General features: G+C 43.2%; 1 protein-coding gene across 2 annotated transcripts in view; it reads right to left on the bottom strand.

The window, feature by feature from the left end:
* LOC132823177 (sideroflexin-1) overlaps positions 1-1550 on the bottom strand; it is a 54321-nt gene extending 52771 nt beyond the window's left edge. The window contains exon 1 of one of the 2 annotated variants that reach the window (XM_060836762.1): positions 1478-1550. The gene's annotated coding sequence lies outside the window, so the exon portion shown is untranslated. Of the gene's footprint in view, positions 1-1408 lie in introns of both variants that reach the window. The other variant, XM_060836763.1, reaches the window with a different exon arrangement.
* Between the last annotated feature and the right edge of the window lie 18123 nt (positions 1551-19673).

Genomic DNA, 19673 nt, shown 5'->3' with positions numbered 1-19673 from the left:
ATGCTGGCCAGTCAGCAATGCCTACATCCGAGTGAATTAAAAAAAGGCAGATTTGAAGCAACATATTATAATCACATTTATGCAAATCCCTTCAGCATGGATATTAGCTTGTCACAGTGAAATACAGAAGCTACATCTTAAAATTGGGGAATATTTAGAAAGTGAAAATTATATATTGTGGAGAGAACATACATGATCGGCTAGAAACTGCCTTTCCCCACTCATTTGTATTCTTGATTCAATATAATTAGACATTTTTCTTAATTTAAATTACTGTTCAAACACCATATTTCAATTTTACACCGTTGATTTGCTTACTTGATTTAATGTATTGGATTTTTTCAGTGTATTTCACAGTGTATTTCTGTTAAACACGGCATACAGGAGTACTGCAGACCGTAATTCACGAGCTCCTGGTTAATGTTTAATTTAACACTGACTATAGGAGAGCCAAACTTGAACAGTCAACAATTTGCTCCTCAGTACACTATAAGTAGCATAATAGTGCTAGAGGTGTTCACAGCTATCGGATAAGTCCCTCACTTTTAAACAGAAACTGCGTGAGAATTTAATTTGAAACGCAAACGCAGTGCTGCCTCCAGGAATACAGATTGAAAATAAATATATCAAAATGACACCAACTGCTGCAAACATAAAGCCCGCGCCAATTGTGCCTTTAAAATTGTAATTGTATTGGGAAGGTTTCAAACTTCAAGGATTAATGTTCCCCTCAAATGCAACCATCTTTGGTGCAAGTCAAGGAATCTTCTCACCAGAGGTACTCAAAATAAACGATGTGCACCTCTACTCGTTTGCCGGAACGCCGGGGAAATTCTATAGTCAGCAAGTATTTCTGCGACACGTATGCAACCTCCATGCGAATCCTGGTGACACGCGTTAAAGTTAAATTGCTTGAACGGTTTCTGTCAGTCACACGTTTTATCACAAGTGCCAATGCCGAGGCTATCAGATGATGCCTTTCCCAGCTTTGAACTTGCAAATCAAACCCCGAAGCCATGCAGTTAATCTTTACCGCACAGACATAGAGAGAAAGCTGCATTAACTCTGCAACCAGGGAAATCAAAGCTGCGGGAAACCCTGGGGAAATGGCTTGTTTGATTTATTGACTGCACCGTTAGAGATCGGCTTCAGTGACAATCAATCCCCAACTCAGATCCCCTTCAGACCCGGACAGAGACCGGGTCCACACTCGGGGTTGGGGAGGGAAGAAAGAGACATCCTGAAGGAACCGGTTCACCAGGAGACGCTGAGCTTTCATCTCTCCCCCCGCACCCCAATCCATCCATCCATCAATCAATCATCCACCAAGCGAGAGCGAACTCCCCTCCCTTTTCTTCTACCACTTCCCCTTCCCCGAATCCTCCTCGGGAACATTTGCTCATCCTACCCTCATCGACTCCTTCTCTCCGCGGCCAGGGGAAACCCCACTCTCTCTCTCTCTCTCTCATTCACTTACTCCGTCCGTCCGTCACCCTGCTCCAGCTCGAGAACGCGCTTCACCCGGAAGTGTTGCAGCTGACAGCGCGCGATCCCGAACGCTGCAGGAGCGCGCGGCGCCCCATCCCCCTCAAACGCACGTGACACCAACGGCTGCTGCCGCCTTCCCCCGGGCCCCAATCCCTGATGATGAAAGCTCTGATAGTGGCAGAGGGGGCTGGGGCTGCACGGCCGAATGATCATTTTCCAGGTTTGACGAACAGCAGTGGGGGAATCTGAGGGAATTAGTGTTTGGGAAGGAGGATGCAATTTTGTCATCTGCTGCAAAGAGGAATAGAGTTTTAAAGTCGGGATGTTTTTGCTGTATCTTAGACCACGTTGGATTTTCCACATCAGAAATATTCTTGTACACTATATCTTGTGTGGGATCAATCACTGCTAATTAAGGAGTGAGCCACCAGTACAGCTTTTTAAAAAATGCGCAAACCAGTTCAAGCATGTTAGAACACTCCCCTGGAATAGATGGGAGTTGAGCCCATGTTGTATGCCTTGTGAGTTAAACCACACACAGCCAATATTTCGGTAGAGTACCGTCGCCAACTCTCCTTTCCAGCTTTAGTTAAAAAAAACGTGAATCCGTTCGAACTTGTTATAGCATTTCTCTGGAATCGGTGGGACTTGAACCTGGGCCTCTACGAAGAAGGTTACCTCACAGTACAACATGATCTTGATCAGATGGGCCAGTGGGCTGAGGAGTGGAAGGTGGACTTTAATTTAGATAAATGTGACGTGTTGCATTTTGGAAAGACAAATTAGAGTAGGACTTATACACTTAATGGTAAGGTCCTGGAGAGAGTTGCTGAACAAAGAGACCTTGGAGTGCAGGTTCATAGCTCCTCGAAAGTGGAGTCGCAGGTAGATAGGATACTGAAGAAAGCGTTTGGTATGCTTTCCTTTATTTGTGAGAGCATCGAGTACAGGAGTTGGGAGGTCATGTTGCAGCTGTACAGGACATTGGTTAGACCACTATTGGAATATTGCATGCAGGAAGGATGTTGTGAAACTTGAAAAGATTCAAAAAAGATTTACAAGGATGTTGCCATGGTTGGAGGATTTGAGCTGTTGGAAGAAGTTTAATAGGCTGGGGCTGTTTTCCCTGGAGCATTGGAGGCTGAGGGGGTGACCTTTTGGAGGTTTATAAAATCATGAGGGTCATGACAGGATAAATAGACAAGGTCTTTTATCTGAGTTGGGGGAGTCCAGAACAAGAGGGCATAGGTTTAGGGTGACAGGGAAAAATATAAAAAGGACCTCAGGGACAACTTTTTCACGCAGTGGGTGGTGTATGTATGGAATTACCTGCCAGAGGAAGTGGTAGAGGCTAGTACAATTACAACATTTAAGAGGCATCTGGATGGGAATAGGAAGGGATATGGACCAAGTAATGGCAAATTGGACTAGATTAGGTTAGGATATCTGGTCAGCATTTATGGGGTAAACTGAAGGGTCTGTTTCCATGCTGCACATCTCTATGACTCCAAAGGTCACTGCCATCACACCACAAAACCCTAACTCTCCTGTCCACACTGAGTCTAAGGGTGGGATTGGACAAAAATGGTAATCAGTTTTGTGAGCCAGTTATGAATCTTAACAAGATGTTGTTTACTGCATTTAGCAAAGTATATGTTGCATTGGCTAATTAGATAATACCATCAGGATCTTGAGCTGGATTCCTCCCTTTTCCTCAGTGGCACAGTGGTTAGCACTGCTGCCTCACAGCGCCTGTAGACCCGGGTTCAATTCCCGACTCAGGCGACTGACTGTGTGGAGTTTGCACGTTCTCCCCGTGTCTGCGTGGGTTTCCTCCGGGTGCTCCGGTTTCCTCCCACAGTCCAAAGATGTGCGGGTCAGGTGAATTGGCCAAGCTAAATTGCCCGTAGTGTTAGGTAAGGGGTAAATGTAGGGGTATGGGTGGGTTGTGCTTCGGCGGGTCGGTGTGGACTTGTTGGGCCGAAGGGCCTGTTTCCACACTGTAAGTCTAATCTAATCTAAAAGATAGCATAATATAATCAATTAGGTGGAGTTTAATTTCAGATCTTACCTTATGTAACATTTTGGTTTTGTTTGGTGTTGTAGTGGTAGTGTCTCTACCCCTGGATTGGGAGGCCTGGGTTGATTAGAAAAAGAAGTTAAAAGAAACAAAATGTAAACTTATTTAAGACATTTTAGAGGAGTTTCACTCCACTGATCTCTGGCATGGATGGATTATGTTGTGGAGAGAGGCTGGGCAGGTTGTGCCTGTATCAGTCAGAGTCTAGAAGAATAACACATGATCTTACTGAGGCACTCAAGACCCAGGAACACTTGACAAGGTAAGTGCAACAAGTATGTATCCCCTTCTAGGAAAGACTAGGAATACAAAACACTTAAATCAGTGATCTTCTATTTAAGAAATAAGTGGTGTTGGGTCTCATGAATAATCTTAAAGTAGAAAAGGCATAAGGGCCCGATGGTATCTATCCTAGGTTGTTGAGACAAACAAGAGAGTAGATTGCTCGAGCCTTGACCATGATCTTTGTATTTTCGTTCACCACTGGCGAGTTCCTGGAGGACTGATGAATAGCTAATATTGTTCCTCTATTCAAGAAGGGAATTAAGGATAATGCAGGAAATTAGACTAGTGAGTCTTACATCTGTGGTTGGGAAGCAATTGAAGAGAATTCCTCAGATACCGGATTTACATGCATTTGGTTATTATGGCCTAATTAGGGACAGCATGGTTTTGTGCAGGATAGGTCATGTCTTAATTGAATTTTTTGAGGAGGTGGATTCAGGTGATCATTGAGGATGATTCTCTGCATTGATTTTAGTAAGGCTTTTGAAAAGATCCCTCATGATAGACGTATGCAGATGATTAAGATGTATGGGATCCAAGGTGGCTTGCCCATGTGGATTCAGAATTGGCTTGCCCATAGAAGACAGAGGGTAGTGTTGGAAGGGTGTTTTTCAGGCTAGAGGTCCATGACCAGTGGTGTTGCACAGGGATCCCCTAGTTTGTGATATATATAAATGACTTGGATGAAAACATTGTTTTGTCTGCAAACTTACAAATCTAAGATCAATGGAGTTGTGGACAGTGTAGAAAGTCATCAAAGGATATAGATAAGTTGCAGGTGGAGTTTAATCCGGGTGAGTGTTAGGTGCTGCTCTTTGGGAGATCAAATGTTAAGGAAAAGTATAGCTAATGGCAGGACCCTGAACAGCATTGATGTACAGAGGGATTTTGGGGTTCAAGTCCATAGCTCCCTGAAAGTGGCCATGCAAGTAGATGGGGTGCTAAAGAAGGGGTATGGCATGCTTGCCTTTATTGGTCAGGGAATTGAGTACAAGAATCAGGGTGTCATCTTTATAAGACTTTGGTTAGGCCTCACTTAGAATATTATGTTCAATTTCGGTTGCCTTTCAAAAGAAAGGATATGGAAGCTTTCGAGAAGGTGCAGAGGAGGTTTACCAGGATGCTGCCAGGATTAGAGCTATAAGAAGTGAGAAAAAATTCAGGTTGTTTTCTCTGGAGCAGTGGAGGCTGGGGGGAAACTTGATAGAGGCCTATAAAATTATAAGATGCATAGATAGAGTTGATGATCAGAATCTTTTTCCCCAGAGTTGAAATGTCTAATCCTAGGGGCCATGCATTTAAGGAGAGAGGAGAAAAGTTCAAAGGAGATGTTGGGGTAAGTTTATTTTTCACACAATGGTCAGATTCTGGAATGTGTTGCCAGGGCTGGTGTTGGAGGGAGATACGATAGGGGTGTTTAAGAGACTTTTAGATAATCACAAGAATATGCAAGCAACAGAGGGATATGGACCAAGGGCAGGCAGAAGGGATTTGTTTAACTTGACGTCATGTTCAGCACAACATCGTGGGAGTGTTCCTATGCTGTATATTCTATGTTCTAAAATGGAGATTAGGAAATTTTATTTTGAGAATCACAATCTTTAGAACTCTTCCTTGAACAGTGGTGAAGGCAGATTCATTGAGCACTTTTTAGGCAGAGGCAGATTACGTTTGATTCCAATGATCAATTAGAAGGAGGCGGGAATGTGAAATTGAGGCCACAATCCACTAATTTACATCGGTATGTTTAAAAGAAAACCTGTTTTCAGAAGCAACTGCAGTCAAACACTCAGCTAACTAGTTAGATTTGATTCTGAGACAACACTGACTGCTGATCTGTATTTTGTATAATTGAGCTTAACTGAGGCCGTGATGTAGAGTACTTAAATCTGGGAGTTTGGTAAGTGAGTGATTTTCATGTAGTGGGGAAAGAACTTATGTCTGGCATTTTTTTTAAATCAAAGGAAGCTCCCAAGAGACAGCCTGGGGACAGCAAGGGCTCTGGATGGAACCCAGAGACATTAATTAGATGTGTGGAAAGGTGAATCCTACTACACTAAACTGGGATAGTAGTTTAAACCAAGAAGGTGTATGTATTCATTAATGATGTAATTAGTTAAAGCTCCATGATATATTTGCATGTAATTGTTGAGCAATATTCCAAGTTAAACTTCTGGTTAAAACTGTTATGTAGCTGTCATCCAGGTAGCACAAGGCATGTGTAGTCAGAGCAACTCCACCTAACAGTACTCACCACTGTGAAGCAACAGGCTCAGCTGCCTTCCAACCAATAGGACAGTCTACTGAACCAATCCTTGGGCATTAAGTGAAGCAGTGACTGCTCAGTTCCAGATGGGTGGGATGGACTTTTCTGTGCTGTTAGTACTCTTTCTCTTTTGCTCCTGACTGCCAAGACCAAATTCAGCCCAGACTGCTATCTCCCTCTCCCATGGAGAAGAACTGCCTGGCTGCAGCGGTGAATGGTGAGCACTGGTTTTGTGGTCTTTGCTCTGTTATGACCAGGCCCCAGGGCAAGACAGGGTTTCCCAATCTGTTATTTCTAGATACTCTGAATTCTTAAGCTTCTGATTGAGGAGATATGAACTGGCTCCCTGTTACTCTTCCACTCCCTTTGTTGGTAGTAATGAAGTTATTTTAAAAAGGATCCTTTATTCCTAGACCCAAATAAATTTGTTTTAAAAAGAGTGAATTTAACCAGGCTTTCTTGAATTAACAAAGTGAGTTTATCAATTAGTAAATGTGAGAAGAATTAGTGATGTGATACGGATGCACACAGATTGCAGATAAGATGAGTCCAAAAAGATAAAAGTTAAAAGAACAGATATACTGATCATTGCCTGATTTATTTGCAAAATACAGGTAGTTGCATAGAACATTGTGGCCATTGCAGTGGTGGGAACTGCTAATGTTGATAGGTGAATAGTTGGTTCCATGTGGGTAAGGTTTCTTTGTTCAGATAGCTTTTGATGTGATTGAATCCCAACATGCAGCATGAGAGAGAGAGCGAGCGAGAGAAGGAAGCTTTATTGTCCTATTTCCTTTTTGTCTGGTTTGCAGCAAATTGACAGGGGTCTTTCTCTGTAACACGAGGTAACTAGGCAATAGTTCCTTGACTAACTTTTATCACACTACTGCCAAAACGCATGTCGATACATGAGTATTTAGTCTCATTAGTTCAGTCTAGTTGAGTTGAAACTGACTCTTTTAACCGCTGTCTTTTTGTATTCCTGCATGGTGAAACCAAGAGTTGGCTTTCTGTAAAGAGGTGAAAGTGAAGACCACAGCTGCTGGAGACTAGAGTTGTGAGTGTGGTGCTGGAAAAGCACAGCAGATCAGACGGCATCCCTAGAGCAGGAGAATTAATGTTTCGGGACAATAGCCCTTCATCATGGGACTGTGAGCTGAGAGGTTGGAGAGATAAGTGGCGGGCGTGGTGGAAGGTAGCTGAGTGCGATAGGTAGATGGAGGTAGGGGTAGTGGTGGTAGGTCAGAAAGGAGGGTGGAGTGGGAAGGAAGATGGACAGATAGGACAGGTCATGAGGGTGGTGCCGAATTGGAAGGTTGGAATGTGGATAAGTTTGGGGGGGGAAGGAGGGGATGGAAAATGAGGAAACTGATGAAATCCACGTTGCTGTGGGGTTGGAGGGTCCGAGGCGGAAGCTGAGGTATTCTTCCTCCAGGCGTCGGCTGGCAAGAGAGTGGCGATGGAGGAGGCCTAGTCCTCGGTGGAGTGGGAGGGGGAGTTGAGGTGTTCGGCCAGGGGGGCGGTGGGGTTGGTTGGTGCAGGGATCCTGGAGATGTTCTTTGAAGTACTGTGTGAGTAGGCATCCTGGAAGGCCACCCTTCCAATTCGGTACTACCCTCATGACCTGACCTACCTGTCCATCTTCCTTCCCACCTATCTGCTCCATCCTCCTCTCTGACCTATCACCATCACCCCCACCTCCATCTATCTATAGCACTCTCAGCTACCTGCCACCACACCCCCCCCCCCCCCCGCCCCATCCGCCTCCCACTTATCTCTCTACCTTTGTGTCAAGAGGGATGAGAGAATCTTCTCTACCTCTTCCTTGTTCAATTAACGTGCTGTTTTCCATTGGCTAAATGCAGGATTTTGCTAAACAGTCGCTGAATTTAAATCCAGTTTTTCTGCTGTGGTCCTTTTATAAAAATATATTTTTGAATTAAAAGTGAAAAAAACACAACACTTTAGAGTTCTGATCTATCGCCATGCCAGCTCACTCTTCTGGCTTTTGGCCCTGCGTTTGCTTTTGTCCATTCTCCCAGATTCTCAATTCTTGGCTTCTCTAAACATGTGGAACATTGGACTCAGTTAGACCATCTGCACAGTTGCAACTGGTGAGACATTGAACACACATATGCAGATTCATTTTGGAATAAGGACATCAATCAACTGAGTCAACATGGTTTTGTGTCAGAGAAATCATTCTTTGAATGATACAATCATAGAGTCAGACAGCATGGAAATAGCCCCTTTGGTCTAACTAGTCATAGTCATAGAGATGTACAGCATGGAAACAGATGTTTTGGTCCAACTCGTCCATGCCGATCAGTTATCCTAACCTAATCTAGTCCCATTTGCCAGCACTTGTCCCATATCCCTCTAAACCTTTCCTATTCATATACCTGTAAAAAATGAGATCTGCAGATGCTGGAGATCACAGCTGAAAATGTGTTGCTGGTTAAAGCACAGCAGGTTAGGCAGCATCTCAGGAATAGGGAATTCGACGTTTCGAGCATAAGCCCTTCATCAGCCCTTCCTGATGAAGGGCTTATGCTCGAAACGTCGAATTCCCTATTCCTGAGATGCTGCCTAACCTGCTGTGCTTTAACCAGCAACACACTTTCAGCTATTCATATACCTATCCAGATGCCTTTTAAATGCTGTAATTGTACCAACATCCACCACTTCCTCTGGTAGCTCATTCCATACACACACCACCCTCTGCGTGGAAAAAGTTGCTGTTTGGGTTCCTCTTTCTATCTTTTCCCTGTCACCCTAAACCTATGTTGTCTAGTTCTCCCCTATCCCAGGGAAAAGACTTTGCCTTTCCTATCCATGCTCCTCACAATCTTATAAACCTCTATAAAGTCACCCCTTAGCCTCTGACGCTCCAGGGAAAACAGCCCCAGAATATTCCACCTCTCCCAATAGCTCAAATCTTCCAACCCTGGCAACATTCTTGTAAATCTTTTCTGAACCTATTCAAGTTTCACACCATCCTTTCCATTAGAAGGAGAGCAGAACTGCACGCAATATTCCAAAGTGGCCTAACTAATGTCCTGAGGATGGTCCTGAGTTGGAAGGTTGGAACTCGAGTAAGGTGGGGGTGAGGGGAAATGATTCTGGATTAGAGGTGCTGGAAAAGCATCCGAGGAGCAGTAAAATCGACGTTTCGAAAAAGCCCTTCATCAGGTAAGGGGGGAGGGGAAATGAAGAAACTGGTGAAGCCCACATTGATCCCCCCACCTTACCCCAGTTCCAACCTTCCAACTCAGCACCATCCTCATGACCTGTCCTACCTCCCAACCTTCCCTCCCACCTATCCACTCCACCCTCCTTTCTGACCCATCATCTTTATCCCCACCTCCATCCACCTATTGCACTCTTAGCTACTTTCTCTGCAGCCCCACCCCACCTGCCATTTATCTCTCCATCCCGGAGGCTCCCAGCCTCATCCCTGATGGAAGCCTCCTGCCCGAAACGTCAGTTTTCCTGTTCCTTGGATGCTGCCTCACCTGCTGTGCTTTTCCAGCATCACTCTGATCTCCGGCATCTGCAGTCCTCACTTTCGCCTAACTAATGTGCTGTACAGTCAAAACATGACCTCCTGACTCCTATACTCAATGCCCTGACCAATAAGAGAAAGCATACCAAACGCTGCCTTCATTATCTTATCTACGTGTGACTCTACTTTCAAGGAATAATGAACCTGCACTCCAAGATCTTTGTTCAGCAACACTTCCTAGGATCTTACCATTAAATGTATAAGGCCTGCTGTGATTTGGTTTTCCAAAATACAGCACCTTGCATTTATCTAAGTTAAACTCCATCTGCCATTCCTCAGCCAGTTGGCTCATCTGATCAAGATCCCATTGTCCTCTGAGGTAATCTTCTTTGCTGTCAACTACACCTCCAATTTTGTGTCATCTGCAAACTTATTAACTATATCTCCTATATTCACATCCAAATCATTTATATAAATGAAGAAAAGTAAAGGACCCAGATCGGATCCTTGTGGTACTCCACTGATCACAGGCCTCTAGTCTGAAAAACAACACTATCTTCTACCTACGAGCCAGTTCTTTATGCAAATGGATAGTTTTCTCTGTTCCATGAGATCTAACCTTGCTAATCAGTCTGCCATGGGGAACCTTGTCAATTGCCTTACTGAAGTCTATGTAGATCATGTCCACTGCTCTGCCCTCATCAATCCTCTTTGTTACTTCAAAAAACTCAACCAAGTTTGTGAGACATGATTTCCCATGCAGAAAGCCATGCTAACTATCCCTAATCAGTCCTTGTCTTTCTAAATACATGTACATCCTGTCCCTCCAATGACAGGCACGCTGGTCCACGCCGACCATGTTCCCAATCAAAACTAGTCTCGCATGGCTGCATTTGGCCCACTTCCCTCCAAACCTTTCCTATTCGTGTGGTTATCCAACTATCTTTTAATTGTTGCAACTGTACCAGCATCCACCACTTCCTCTGGCAGATCATCCACACGTGAACCACTACTTTTAAACAAAAAAGTCACCCCTAGCGTCCTTTTTTAAAAATACTTTTATTGAAAAATTCTTCTTTACAACATTAGAAAGTTACAAAATATGAAAATATAGCATCGAAAACAATAAACCAACTACTATTCTACACAACAAAAGAAATCAAAACTACATTTATTACAAATCAAAACAAGCCCATAGCTCTCAACCTTTGAAAGCATCAATTATTAAATTCACGTTTGTTTGAAATTCTTTGTCTCATGGCATTAGGTTTATCAGACCAAACCATCATGACAAGACAAAAGCCCTAATCAAAATGGTGGAGAGATCTACTGTACTTCCAAATAATTCAAAAAGGGCTGCCATGTCTTATAAAAGTCCATTTTCTGGTGCACCATAAGGGTGATAAATTTAGCAAACCGAAGTGCAAAGAGACCGTGTCCACCTTTACTTTTGTCCCAAAGACCCTTTCTATTACTTTGCCACAGCGTTCCAATACACACGGAGCCTGTAGCTCAACTATAGAAATGAGTGAGGGTACCTGTATTTGTTTTATATTTGGGGCACATTGAAGATGCTCCCTGCTTAAATTTTGCAAGATGATCTGGGGCCAGATGAGCCCTATGCAGAATCTTTAACTGCATAGCATAAGTCCTATTACATAGTGAAATCCCCCTCGCATTCTCACAAATTCCTCCCATGTTTCCAAAGTGACCTCAACTCCTAAATCTCATGTAGATGCTCGACATCATCCGAGGAACCTCCTCTCAACAAATTATAGAGAGTACTCACTGAAAGAGTGCTCTTAGCCAAAAGCACCCACTTTTCCGTATCAGATCTACAACACTCTTGTCAACAATGTGGTCTCCTTTCGGATAAAATCTCATCTGAAAGAAATGGAAGAGGTCCCTACTCAATAATCCATACTTATGAGTTATTTGATCAAAGGACATCAAATTTCACCTTCAACCAGATCACTCAAACAAGAGACTCCCCATCCGCCCAAAGTTTAAACCCAGGATCTGTTGTCCCTGGACGGAAACCTGGCATATCAACACTGGGAGTAAGAAAATATGTTTTTGACATATTACCCTCCATCTGCCTCGTCGTCCTCCATGTTTTGACCGTGTTAGTACTATTGACATGGCAATGTTCTGCACTGTCCTTATTTTGTCTAAAATCCACAGGTTGATAAGAAGGCACTTTGTCTGGGAGGCCTCAGCGACCAACCATGTCGACGCCAAGTCCCCACAGGCCCAGTCATTTACAAAAGATGGGAGGGAGCTCAGTTTTCTGATCCACTTCCTCCCAATCCATAGGGCAATTGTAGTTTTGCAAGATTAACAAGGGGCTGCTTATAGTGCCAAAGAAAAGAACTAAACCAGCCATTCAATTTCTGAAATGCTTGCTTGGGAAAGAACAAAGGGTAGAATAAACGAGGAAGAACATTCATTTTTATAAGAGCGACTTGACCCAACCATGTTATTGGAAGGTCCCCCAATTTTGAAGATCTTGTTTAATCTTGTCAAGCAATTGAACAAAATTAGCCTTGAATAATTGATCAAAGCTAATAGTAACAGAGAGGCCCAAGAAAAGAAAACCTCCCTGTGCCCACCTAAAGGGGAATCCACCTTCCACATCAGATATTCTCCTGAGACCCCCATAGGCATAGCCTCCAACTTTGAAAAATTGATGTTGTAACCTGAGAAAGAACCAAATGAATTAATACGCCATATCAAACAGGGTACTGACACATATATATGCATCCTCGACCCCACCTTTGGGGCAGCTATGTTAGAGTCCCCACGAGTGGCCTCCACTAACGGCTCAATCACTAATATAAAAAGCAGAGGTAAAAGGGGACAGCCTTTCTGACTGTTAAAATTGTCAGACTGTATACCATTGCTTTCATTGTAAAGGACCCTTACCCATCTACTAAACACTTCACCCAGGCCAAACCACTCCAGTGTATAAAAAGAATACGGCCATTGCACTGCTCAAATGCCTTCTCCACATCCAAAGAGACCACTCAGCCTTGAACCGATCACTGCTTGCACGCCTGAATGATGTTAAGCAACCTCCTAACATTATTAGAGGATCTGCAACCCTTTATAAAGCCTGTCTGATCTTCTTTAACAATTAGAGGGCAACACCCCTTCTAATCTCAATGCCAAAGTCTTAGACAAAATTTTATAATCAGAATTTAAGAGCGAGATAAGTCTATAAGAAGTACAATCCTCCGGGGCCTTCCCTTTCTTGAGGATAAGAGAGATATTAGCCTCTGTCAAGGATGGCAGGAGGCAATCACGATAATATGAATAGTTATACATGTCTAGCATCGGTCCTGACAGTATGTTTACAAATTCTTTATAAAACTCACTGGGAAGACCATCAGAGCCAGGTGTCTTTCCACTTTGAAGTTGCCTCACTGCCTCCTGTATCTCTTGTGCTGTTAATGGAGCACTAAGGAGAGACGCTTGCTTAGCAGACATCCCCGGAAGATCCAAGTTCCTAAAAAAAAAGACTCCATCTTATCCTGTCTATAATCACAACATTCAGACTGACAGTTCAGAATAGAACCTGCGAAATGCCACATTGATATTTTTAGCAATACAAGTAAGAGTCCCATTCCCTTCCCTAATAGAAGCAATAGTTTGGGAAGCATTTTTCATCCTAACCAGATTTGCAAAAGACAGTTCCTTCCTGAATGTATGCATAAGCATGGAGTTTAAGGCGGGTCGAAGGGCTGTGATCCGCTGCAGTTTAGTCACTCATGGTCTGCTATAATGTGACATCTCAGCTGCCTTCAATCGTGCCTCAAGCAGAAGCTGCTGCTCTCCCTTCTGTCACTTCTGACTGGCCGAGTATGAAATAATTATCCCTCTAGCATAGACCTTAGCAATCTCCCAAAGAATGGATGGATTACCATCTGTACCTGAGTTGGTGGCCAAAAATGCTTCAAATTCCCCAGAAAAATACTGAACGAACTTGCTGTCCTTGAGGATGAAGGGATCCATTCGTCAGTACCGTGAGTTAATTGCATTACCCTTAATCTTGTCCACTAAATATACTGTTGCATGATCAGAGATGGCAATATTCCCAATTAATCAAGATACCACTGAATCTAGAAAAGCCGTGGGAGTTAGGAAAAATCAATCCTTATATGACATTTATGAGGATTGGAAAAGAACACCTGCCTGTCAGGTGGAGATGTCTACCAACCCCCGTTCCACATATAGATCCCCCAACTGGATTGTGGAGAAACGCCCCGTAAAGCTTTGGGCATTCTATCTAGCACAGGATCCATAATGCAATTAAAGATCCCCCCTATAATGATACGCCGTGACACAAAGCCCATTAGCTTAGATAGTGCATCAGTCAAAAATTTAAGGGGTTGGACTGGAGGACAATAGACATTCAAAATACCATGTTCCTCATCATCTTAAGAATAACAAACCAACCATATTCATCTTTAATTCAATCTATTAAATTAAGTAGAGGATTCTTCTGGACGAGTATAGCTGCTCTTAGTGTTAAAGGCAAACACCTGATCAAACCCACCCTGCTATAGCTTCAAGTGTTCCTTGTCATTTAGGTGAATTTCCTGCAACAGGGCAACATCCACCCTCTCCTTTTTAAGGCTTGACAGCACATTTTTCCTTTTAATTGTTAACTCTAATATTCTAGGTGCACCATTTAAGAACACTACTAGTCATGATCCTTTACAACCACCTTTGACCTGCAGAGAGGAAGAATTTGATTTACAGCACGCTGGGCATATACAAAAGATGAATCATGGAGTCTATTTATGAAAAACCAAACCAAACCTAAATTGACTACAAAATGCAAAAGGCGCTTAATGGGGGATTCTACCCCCTGCTCATAAAGGGCGCTTACATTTCCCACACACATCTCCATTCCCCATTCCAGCTTGAGCCGCACCCCAGATGCAAGTAATAGAAGAAAATAGACAAAATAATGAGCACTCTGCCCACACCCAACGATATGCCAACACCAACCTAAACAGAGAAAAAAGCACACCAACAGTAGCTTCCTTAAGAAAAGGGTAACATTACAAGATACATAGCAAGAGAAAATAAAACAAATGTTTTTGTCCATGTCTATAAATCCATCATAAATTTTAAAGTTTCCAAGAAATTTTTGTCTTGTTCTGAGGAGTCAAATGACCACACTCTCTCCTTGTGAGTAATATGAAGCACTGCTGGGTATCTCATCGAATATTGAATACCAAGTTCCCTTAATTTTCTCTTGACCTCAAACAATTTCCTTTTACAGATCACTGCTGTAGAAAAGTTCTGCAAAAGCATTATCTTAATTCCCTGATAAGTCAGGGCCTGTGGATTTTCCCCATCTTTCCAGAAGATTCCAGGACACCCTGCTTGTCACTGTAGCTTTGAAATCGTACCAGGACCTGGCGGGGTCGCTAATCCAGGCCGGATCTGTGCACCGTGACCCTGTAAGCTCTGTCAACCTTCACCCGGTCTGCCTCAGCATCCCAGCCAAGAAACTGTGGTAGCCAGTTTTCAAAAAAGCTTGCTTGCTGCCTACCTTCCATTTGTTCCAGCAACCCTTCGACCTGGATAATTTTCCTCCTACCTTGATGTTCCACATCTTTGACCTGTTCAATCAGACCCGCATCTGTTTTTTGAGAGCCTGGATCTGCTCCTCTGAGGATTTGACTCTGTCTCCGACGCTGTGGTCCACTGCTCGACCTCTTCAACTCATTTCCTAAGCCCTTCCAACTCCTTGTTATGCTTTTATAGCATGATCGAAATCAGTTCCAGCTGAGTAGGATTGTCTTCCATCTACTCCTTGATCATCCCTTGGATCACCATAAGTTCTTCAACGACATTCTGCTGTGCAGGTACCTCTTTTTTGGCTGCCGAGGGGGCTGTAGCTGCATCCACAGCCACAATCACCGGCCTGCCCGATGCCTTCAGTGAGTGTCCTGTGTTTTGGGGCTTGGCTGTATGCTTTCCTTTCTTTGCTTGCTTGCAAAGTCCTTGCTTGCCTGTCCTTGTTCGACGATCCGCACATCAACAATGCAAATCCCAGACCATCCAAACAAGATCCCAAAGCCCTACAAAAACAGTACAAGACAACCCAGCATTCAGTTATCAGTTAAACGGCATTATGGCATGCATTGCCGGATAATCGAGAGATGTTCAATAACCGACACTCAATCAGCTATTGGCTAACCAGCAGTATGATGTGAATTGCCGGATAATTGAGAGACACTCAGACAACGGCACTCATGGATTACTGCTTGTTTCTGGCCACCGAAAGCTCATGTCCATCTCACTCAGACAATCATGGCTCCAATGCAATTGGATTTAAATGGTTTCCTTGCCATTTACCGTATTTTTGCCTACTCTTGATTTTATGAAACTTTATGATGTCACCCCTCAACCTTCTAAGCTTCAGTGAAAAAAAGTCATTAGCCACCCTCCCGTCCTCTGGCACCTCATCCGTGGTTATAGGTGATACAAATATTTCTTCTTGGGGCCGTGGAATTTCTTCCTTAACTTCCCACAATGTTCTGGGATACACTTAGAGTCATAGAGATATACGGCATGGAAACAGACCCTTTGGTCCCACTCGTCCATGCCGAACAGATATTCTGAACTAAACTAGACCCATTTGCCAGCACTTGGCCCGTATTCCTCTAAACTCTTCCTATTCATATACCCAGCCAGAAGCTTTTTAAATGTTGTGATTGTACCAGCCTCCACCACTTCTTCTGGCAGCTCAGTCCATGCATACACCATGCTCTGTGGAAAAGGTTGTCCCTTAAATCTTTCCCCGCCCACCTTAAACCTATGCTGTCCAGTTCTCGGCTTTCCCACCCCAGGGAAAAGACTTTGTCTATTAACCCTATCCATACCTCTCATGATTTTATAAACCTCCATTAGGTCACTCCTCGGCCTCCAACGCTCCAGGAAAAACAGCTCCAGCCTATTCAGCCTCTCCGTATAGCTCAAACCCTCCAACCCTGGCAACATTTTTGTAAATCTTTTACTGAACCCTTTTCAAGTTTCACAACCAGAGACCCAATACCCAGCATGAGCAAAACCAATGTAGTGTACAAAATCCCACGCAAGGACTGCACAAAATATTACATAGGACAAACAGGAAGACAGCTAACAACCCGCATCCATGAACACCAACTAGCCACGAAACGACATGACCAGCTATCCTTAGTAGCCACATACGCAAATGACAAACAACATGAATTCGACTGGGACAACACTACTATTATAGGGCAAGCCAAACAGAGAACAGCCAGGGAATTCCTAGAGGCATGGCACTCCTCTACAGATTCTATCAACAAACACATCGACCTGGACCCAATATACCGGCCACTGCAGCGGACAGCAACTGACAACTGGAAGCGGCAGAGACAAGCCACTATAAATGCTGGAGGAAACATCACAGAAGACAGAGGTTGGTGATGGGGGGTTGCTTTTCAGCCTGGAGACCTGAAGACCAGTGTTGTGCTGCAATGATCAGTGTTCAGCCACTGTTTTTTGTCATTTATATAAATGAGTTTGATGTGAATATCGCAGGTATAGTTAGTAAGTTTGCAGATGACATCAAAATTGGAGGTGTAATGGACAGCGAAGAAGGTTACCTCAGATTACAACGGGATCTTGATCAGATGGGCCAATTGGCCAAAAAGTGGCAGATGGAGTTTAATTTAGATAAATATGAGGTGCTGTAATTTAGAAAGGCATATTAAAGCAGGACTTATACACTTAATGGTAAGGTCCTCGGGAGTGTTGCTGAACAAAATGACTTTAGAGTGTAGTTTCATAGCTCCTTGGAATTGGAGTCGCAGCTAGATAGCATAGTGAAGGCGGCATTTGGTTTGCTTTCCTTTATTAGTCAGAGCATTGAGTTATAGGAGTTGGGAGGACATGTTGCGACTGCACAAGAATTGGTTAGGCCACTTTTGGAATATTGTGTGCAATTCTGGTCTCTGTGAAACATCACAGAAGCGCTTCACAGGAGGCTCCCAAGCACTGAGGATGTCACCTAGAAAGGGGACGAAACATTTGCAACAAAAACTCCCAGCTCGCAAACAGAACCACAACAATGAGCACCCGAGCTACAAATCTTCTCCCAAACTTTGAACAGCTATCTCATATTCTCTATTTTCCCTCCTGGTTTCCTTCTTAAGAATGCCCCTACACTCTCTCTATAATTTTCAAGAGTTCATTTGATCCCAGTTGTCTATATTTAGGAAATGATTCTTTCTTATTCTTGACTAGAGCCTCAATATCTTTATTTATCCATTGTTCCCTATTCTTGCCAGTCTTACCTTTCTCCCTAACAGGATCACAATGCCTCTGAACTCTTGTTATCACATTTTTGAAAGCCTCCCACTTTACCTGCAAACCGTTTACTCCAATCAACTTTTGAAAGTTCTTGTCTCATTCCATTAAAATTTTCCTTATTCCAATAAGAACTGGAACTTTTATGGACGGCTTATTTTTTTCCATACAATGTAAAAGTTAATAGAATGATCACCAGTGCCAATGTTCCCTTACTAACACTTCAGTCTCTTGCCCTGTCTTATTTCCCAAGCGAAGTCAAATCTTGCTTCTTTAATAGGCACATTTACATATTGATAAAGAAAATTTTCTTTAACACATTTAACAAATTCGTTATCCAAACCCTTAATACTATTGCAGACATGTTTGGAAACAAAAATGCCCTACTACAGCTAGTTCTTCTATAAAGCGATGGCTGTGCTCTTGATCAATCCTGTGGTTATAGAAAACTTGCGCTTTAGAAACAGCACTTAGTGTTGGTCATGTAATCAGTTACAGCCAGCACACTTTTAAAATGCTTGCACTTCAGAAAGTGTCCCCAATTCATCAATCATATGATAGCAAATCTTCATTAACGAAATGTGTATTATAGTATTACAACCCTATCATTTTTACATCTATGTGCTTCTTAATTTCACTTTGACTGCTGAGGGGCCTATAGTACAAATCCATCAAAGTGGTTATCCCATTCTTATTTCTAATTTCTACCCATATATTTTCACAGGATGATCCCTCAGGGATATCCTCTCTAATTTCTTGCCTCCTTCTCTATTCTAGTTATAATATCTAAAACCCAGATTATTGAGGTGCCAGTCCTACCCTTCACTCAGTCAAGTTTTTGTAATATTTATGACATCCTAGTCCCATGTTTGGCAAACACTGCTGCCACCACCAGTTTAAAACTAACAAATCTTCCTGGTGAAGGGTTTTTGCCCAAAACATTGAATATTCTGCTCCTTGGTGCTGCCTGACCTGCTGTACTTTTCTAGCACCCCACTCTTGACTCTGATCAATTCAGTGTCTGCAGTCCTCACGTTCTCCTAACAAATCTCCCTGCCAGGATTGTGGTCCCTTTCCAGCTCAGGTGAAACTCATTCATTTTGAACAGGTCTTTTTTTGCCCCAGATGAGATCCCAATGATTATAGAATCATAGAATCCCTACAGTGTACAAACAGGCCATTTGGCCCAACAAGTCCACACTGACCCTCCAAAGAGTAACTCACCCAGACCCATTCCCCTACCCAATTACTCTACATTTATCCCCAGTTGATGCACCTAACCTACACATCCCTGAACACTATGGGCAATTTAGCATGGCCAATTCATCTGATCTACACATCTTTGGATTGTGGGAGGAAACCAGAGAACCTGGAGGAAACCCACACAGACACAGCGAGAATGTGCTAACTCCACACAGACAGTCACCTGAGGCTGGAATTAAACCCAGGTTCCTGGCGTTGTGAGGCAGCAATGTGAACCATTGAGCCACTGTGCCTGCCCGTGATCCAAAAATCTGAATCCTTGCACATTGCACAATCTCTTCAGCCATTGATTTACCTATCATTTTATTCCTATTTCATTAGAACATAACATTGGGAGTAAACCAGAGATTGCTACATTTTGAAGTTCTGCTTTTTAAACTTCTACCTAACCTCTTGTATTCACTCTACAAAACCTAACTTTTTCCCTCATTATA

The sequence above is a fragment of the Hemiscyllium ocellatum genome, chromosome 16, assembly GCF_020745735.1.
Source record: "Hemiscyllium ocellatum isolate sHemOce1 chromosome 16, sHemOce1.pat.X.cur, whole genome shotgun sequence".
Classification (NCBI taxonomy): domain Eukaryota; kingdom Metazoa; phylum Chordata; class Chondrichthyes; order Orectolobiformes; family Hemiscylliidae; genus Hemiscyllium; species Hemiscyllium ocellatum.
Note: the sequence above shows the minus strand (reverse complement) of the source record. Positions and strands in the feature narration are given on the sequence as shown.